General features: G+C 38.9%; 1 protein-coding gene across 4 annotated transcripts in view; it reads left to right on the top strand.

Moving 5' to 3' along the window:
- The first annotated feature begins 415 nt into the window (after positions 1 to 415).
- Positions 416 to 6000, top strand: part of LOC139949601 (insulin receptor substrate 2-B-like) — a 119495-nt gene continuing 113910 nt past the window's right edge. The window contains exon 1 of one of the 4 annotated variants that reach the window (XM_071948023.1): positions 416 to 750. The gene's annotated coding sequence lies outside the window, so the exon portion shown is untranslated. The remainder of the gene's footprint in view (positions 751 to 6000) is intronic. The other 3 variants (XM_071948024.1, XM_071948025.1, XM_071948026.1) reach the window with 3 other exon arrangements.

Genomic DNA, 6000 nt, shown 5'->3' with positions numbered 1-6000 from the left:
TACACGCTCGTGTGATTTTCGTTTTATGGTTTTATACAATACAACGTAATCCAAACCTATTTGGCTGATCTTGTGGTCATTTCATCACTGTACTTTAGAACTTCATAATCGTTTTCCCAGGTCTGATTAGTACCCGTTACAGTCTTATTACTATTTACCTTTTATGCAAATAACGAGCGGGCACCTGTGCGGTTTTGTAAAAATCAACGCTCATCGAAACGTTTTGTTTACACTTTGCTCTTGAAACACGTGCTATTTTGGGGGCTAGCTGTCAGCGACTTGTCAATACAATGACAACGCACGCGCATTCTGCACTCACTTGTTTGTCTCATTTGAGCCACGCCCCCTTGACCCACAGAGCACAGCTGGAGCTTCCGCGCCGATGTGGGCGTGATTGTACGCACAATTCAATCTGCTCCACTGCGAGCATGCCGTTCAAATGAACGTAACTTTGAAGTTAAACGTAAGAAACAACACACAAATTGGGCTTTGAAAAGAGCCCGTTAAGTGGCCTTTCAAGCGCCGGATTCTCAATTGCAAGTTAGTGCAGCTGGTACGGGGGTCGAACATGCATGCCTAGCTAGAAATGGTCGTCCGATGCCGCTCAAATGCCTTCGTTTTGTTGGCTGGAATTGACATAAAATGCAACATTTTTGAGAGAGGACAACTGTAGACAGAGAAAGGGAAGCGATTAATTCCTATGCCAGATTTATTAGGAACAGTTGAGCTTCATCCTAAGTCATATTCGAGGTAAGTGAAATAAAACATGAAAACAAAAAAGTGTGCATGATCATGATGAATGAAAATGATGTGTGTGAATGCTAATGAATGAAAATGGCAATCAGTAAGCATGCGATGGGGGGATGGCTGCAGACTCAGTTCAGTTTTCTTAAATTTGTTCCCTAATTTATGACATTCTTCAGCCATGCACAAGTTGCGTAGGAGGAACATTACTGATGCATTTTACATCTTTGCTTGTTTGCCATTTTTGAAGGTATTCATTTTTGCCAACTTCATTCACTGACTGATTGAAAAGTGAATGCTAAATTCTAAATCTAATAAATAAAAAATAAAAATAAAAAACAAAAACCCATAACTGACTTGTTTTGTTCTGTTGTCTCTCTGTTCTATTCTATCTATTGAGCCTTGACAACCCAACATGCTTGCCTGGAGTTGAGGCATTGGAAATCCAAGGCATTTCTTGTTCGCCGGATAAAAATGCAAAATGATGGTTGCGATTATTATAGCCCCACTCTTGTGCCAACTCTAGGAATCCTTGGCCATACGTCACGACCAATAATGTACGCTGGACCATGGAGGTACCCTACCTCCTACTTCTACTAGAAACTATAAGGCTCCCCTGTGAGCCTCATAGGGGTCTAATATTTTGGGCCTCCTTAATGCTATACGTTTTTCAAATCAGTGTTGATAGGTGAAAGTTTTACGACCGTTAGCCAACAATAACTGAAGTTTCTGTTGTACTACACTACCAAAACTTTCCCCACACACTCAATATACATTCATAATGCTTGCGTTTCCTTTTTGTTGAGTGAAATTAAAAAGCATCATAAAAAAATGCAATTTTCTGCTTGGTACTCACTGTTGTTTTTCTGCTGCATCGCATGTTTTTTTACTTCTCAATATGCTCAACGCTTTATAAATCGGGCACCAGCCTACTACATGTAGATCGACGAACTGCTGAGCCGCGGCCGAGTTGGACTAAACCATTCTGTGAAAGGGGTGTTACAAACCCGTGTGGCAGTGCGGGCACTGTTTGTTTACAATAATACCCGCTGTTCACGCATAAAACTTCAGTTATTGCTGGCTAACGGTCGTAAAACTTTCACCTTTTAACGCGGATTTGAAAAACAAGGCAGTGGACACTATTGGTAATTACTCAAAATATTTATTATTAGCATAAAACCTTTCTTGGTGACGAGTAATTGGGAGAGGTTGATGGTATAAAACATTGTGAGAAACGGCTCCCTCTGAAGTGCCAAAGTTTTCGAGAAAGAAGTAATTTTCCACGAACTTGATTTCGAGACCTCAGGTTTAGAACTTGAGGTCTCAAAATCAACCATCTAAAGGCACACAGCTTCGTGTGACAAGGGTGTTTTTTCTTTCATTATTATCTCGCAAGTTCGATGACCAATTGGGCTCAAATTTTCACAGGTTTGTTATTTTATGGATATGTTGAGATACATCAACTGTGAAGGCTAGTCTTTGACTATTACCAATAGTGTCCACTGTCTTTAAGGAGGCCCAAAATATTAGAGCCCTATTAAGGCTCACATGGGGAGCCTTATAGTTTCTAGAAGTACCCTACCTCCATGGCTTGACTCACTCTGCTTCCTCTCTCCATTGCACTAGTCTTAGCCCTGCCTTCTCCTAGCTAGACCTACATGTAGTAGATTTCCCCCCAGTTGTGGTCACGTGCTGTATTGCCGTAGCGCATTGGAAAAAGCACATTCAATGAAAACCTTCGGAGCTGGCAACCACTCGATGAACAATGTTGGCGCCATGACGTGTTGCCGATGCACATGATCATGAGGGAGCATGGGAGTTCTGACGATAGTCTGACAAATCATCGGGTAATAAAACTTTTAATACCATTCAGACAGCTCGACGGCTGTATGGTATACGAGTACATTTGGTCTCTCACAGTAAGACTAGTTGACTATTGTTGCACCTGTTTGCGCAATGCAAGCAATATCGGTAATGAAGATCTGGTTCAAGACGTTGATTAAAAAATAGGCAATCATAAATTATACAACGACGTGTCTAAACAAACATGGCCCCTGAGTATGAATTCTTTGTAACAGAGAAACAACAGTGAGTACCGAGCAGAAAATTTCATTTTTTAAAGATGTTTATTTCACTCAACATAGGAAATTTGGCATTATGAATGTACATGTATATTGAGTGTCTGGGGAAAGTTTTGGTTGTGAAGTACAAAGAAAACTACAGTTTATTGGTGGCCTATGGTCGTAAAGCTTCTATCAATGCCGATGTTAGAAAACGTATAGGCTAGCGTTTAGGAGGCTGAAAATAGCAGACCCATATAAGGCTCTTGGGGAGCCTTATAAGGTCTAGAAGTAGGTTCGACCAGTGTCGGCAGAACCCTGCATGTTCTAGGAATGGTTGAACTAATGAACAACATTATCGACCTAAAGCTTATTTTGTTTTAATGTACTTGTTTTTAAGAAGTATAGATCATGTGAGCCTTGTTTACAATAAGTTTGATGTTTGGTATTCTGGCAGGAAAGATACTGCACTGGTAATTTTTATCTGGGAAAGTTGACATTTTGTGTCATAATGTCCACATAAATAAAAATTTCCATTAAGCTGTGTACAAATCGTGCTAGCAGGAAGTCCAGGCTCTGCGGCTGTTTTTTTTTTAACATGTCTTCACAGGTGACATCATCCATAGTTTATTTCACTCCTTACTAAACTGACAATGTTTAGTAAAAAAGTTATTTGCCCTCAGCCATGTTAGCTAACAGCAGACCTGGATCAGAGTCATGCCTCATTGAACATTCTGTCACGCTTCATAACATAATTCATCATATTAGGGCATCTGGAAGCATTGCGATGTAGAACAGGGTTGTTGTTGATTGTTGTTTACCCCTGAACTTCCCTTACATGCCTTATGACATGGTATGAAGTTGGGGTAGTAATGTCTATCTTTGAAATTCACGACTCAAACGTAACAAAATTAAGACAGTTGGTTCTAGTCTTGTACTTGCTCAAACTCCTAATTGCTTGAATACAAGTTTGCAAAATTGGTTCAAATTTGTACAAATTTCCCGTCGTCTAGATGTTTCCTCTCAAAATGCATTTAATGTGGATCTCATTTCAGTGGGGTAAGTTCATTAGGTTTGAAAACCTGTACACATTTTTAAATTTTGTTTTAATGTACTTTTTCTAACACAAAACACAATGTCCACTGATTTACATTAAACTTACACAGTTTGAAGATAAAGACAGTAGAAAGCTTCCCTTCAAATATACTTACTGAGGCGACTGTAGTCTTCGAGAAATGTGTAAAACAATGTCGTGAAAATAATGTTCATCTCAGTTTTACAAATAATAGTAATAATGATTTTTGGGGTTGAACAAAGAATTGACTAGAGTGGGATTCGAACCAGTGACCTCCGGATTAACGTGCCGGCGCTCTATCAACTGAGCTATCTAGCCCTATATTGGTGGTGTCCCTATTTTGTCAATATCTTTGTTCGGGGCTGCCAGTCAGAAGCCATACAACCGTTAACTGCCAGGGATCACACCCAAATTACGATACAACCTAGGAAGCAGCATAATAATGAACGGCACTTATAAGCGCTTCACACAACAGTCCCTAAGCGCTTTACAAAAATGAATGAGTAAACAGGTAAGTTTTAAGCAGATGTTTAAAAATGTTCTTGTTTGGAGCAGTTCAGATGTTGTGCGGCAAATTGTTGCAGAGTAACGTTGAAGAATGTGAGAATGAGCGATGGCGAGTGATGTATGGGACTAGTTGAGAGGTAGAGCTGGAACGGAGAGTACGATGAGGTATAGGCCTATATGGCTGAAGGAGTTCTTGAATATAATGGAGTGCGGATTGATGGAGAGATTTGTATGTCAGTACCAGTTATGGTATTTAATGGTATAACACCATAACTAGTTTTTATGTTTTTACATGCTAAAATAATTTTCGTCACACTGAGAAATTTTTGTGTAACTTGTTTTACTCATTTCTCAAAAACTACAGCACCTCAGTAAGTAATATTTGAAGGGAAGCTTTCTACTGTCATTATCTTCAAACCTTGAAGAAAGTTTAATGTAAATCTGTCAACATTTTGAAAAAGTACCTGAATCCTTTGAATAGGAAACAAGAAGAAAAACTCAGTTGGGAGGTAAACCCTATTGGGGGAAAACTCACACAATCATTTCTCTGCAATGCATCAATGCATTAAAAATTAGTCACGACTAGTGTCAAAGTCAAAGATTTGAGGCGTTTCTAGTCGAGTAGTAATTTTCACTAGTTGCTTTAAAGCTTTTAAATCTTATTCCTTTGCACACAGCTGCTAGTGCTATTGAACTTATTTCCAGTTAACACGCCTGGAATACAGATCATGTAGAGAAAAGAAGTAAACTACAAGGTGTATGTGGATACACAAAGTGATGCCAAGAGGAAAGCAAAACTGCAAGAAAAAAAACCAATCTCAGTTTCTTGAGCTGACTTTCATCAGATTCTCTGCTCCTTTGTAAATTGCCGTCAGTCTGTAAAAGTCATCAAGGTGACCATGAACTAGAAATTAATGATTTCCATTTGTGTTGGCAGAACAAATTACAGTCTTACCATGGTTCTAATGGAGGCAAGTAAGAGCTTATTTTCTATTTTGTCCTTGTCCCACAGTAAGCTTATCCCATGGTAGAGTGTAGACATTGATCAATTAGCTATTTTTATCAGTTAAAGACCCTAAACACTATTGGTAATTGTCAAAGACCAGTCTTCTCACTTGGTGTATCTCAACATATGCATAAAATAACAAACCTGTGAAATTTTGAGCTCAGTTGGTCGTTGAAGTTGCGGGATTATACTTTGAAAGAAAAAACACCCTCGTCACACAAAGTTGTGTGCTTTCAGATGCTGGATTTCGAGAGCTCAAAATCTAATTCTATGAGGTCTTGAAATCAAATTCGTGGAAAATTACTTCTTTCTCAAAAGCTATGTTAGGCTACTTCAGAGTTCAGAGGGAGCTGTTTCTCACAATGTTTTATACTATCAACAGCTCCCCAACAAGTAAGGTTTTATGCCAATAATTATTTTGAGTAATTACCAATAGTGTCTACTGCCTTTAAGGAATGGTTTCTCAATTTACATCAGAGCGGCTAACTCAAAAGGACGAAATCCCTATCAGAGCCCCAATATTTTTTGGAAAAATCCACAAGACGGCCAGGCTTTTAGTAGCGCAGAGTTGTGTTTTAAAGCAAAATCAGAAACAAATTGAAAAAAAA

This window comes from Asterias amurensis, chromosome 17 (genome assembly GCF_032118995.1).
Source record: "Asterias amurensis chromosome 17, ASM3211899v1".
Lineage (NCBI taxonomy): Eukaryota > Metazoa > Echinodermata > Asteroidea > Forcipulatida > Asteriidae > Asterias > Asterias amurensis.
This window is presented reverse-complemented; position numbering and strand designations above follow the sequence as displayed.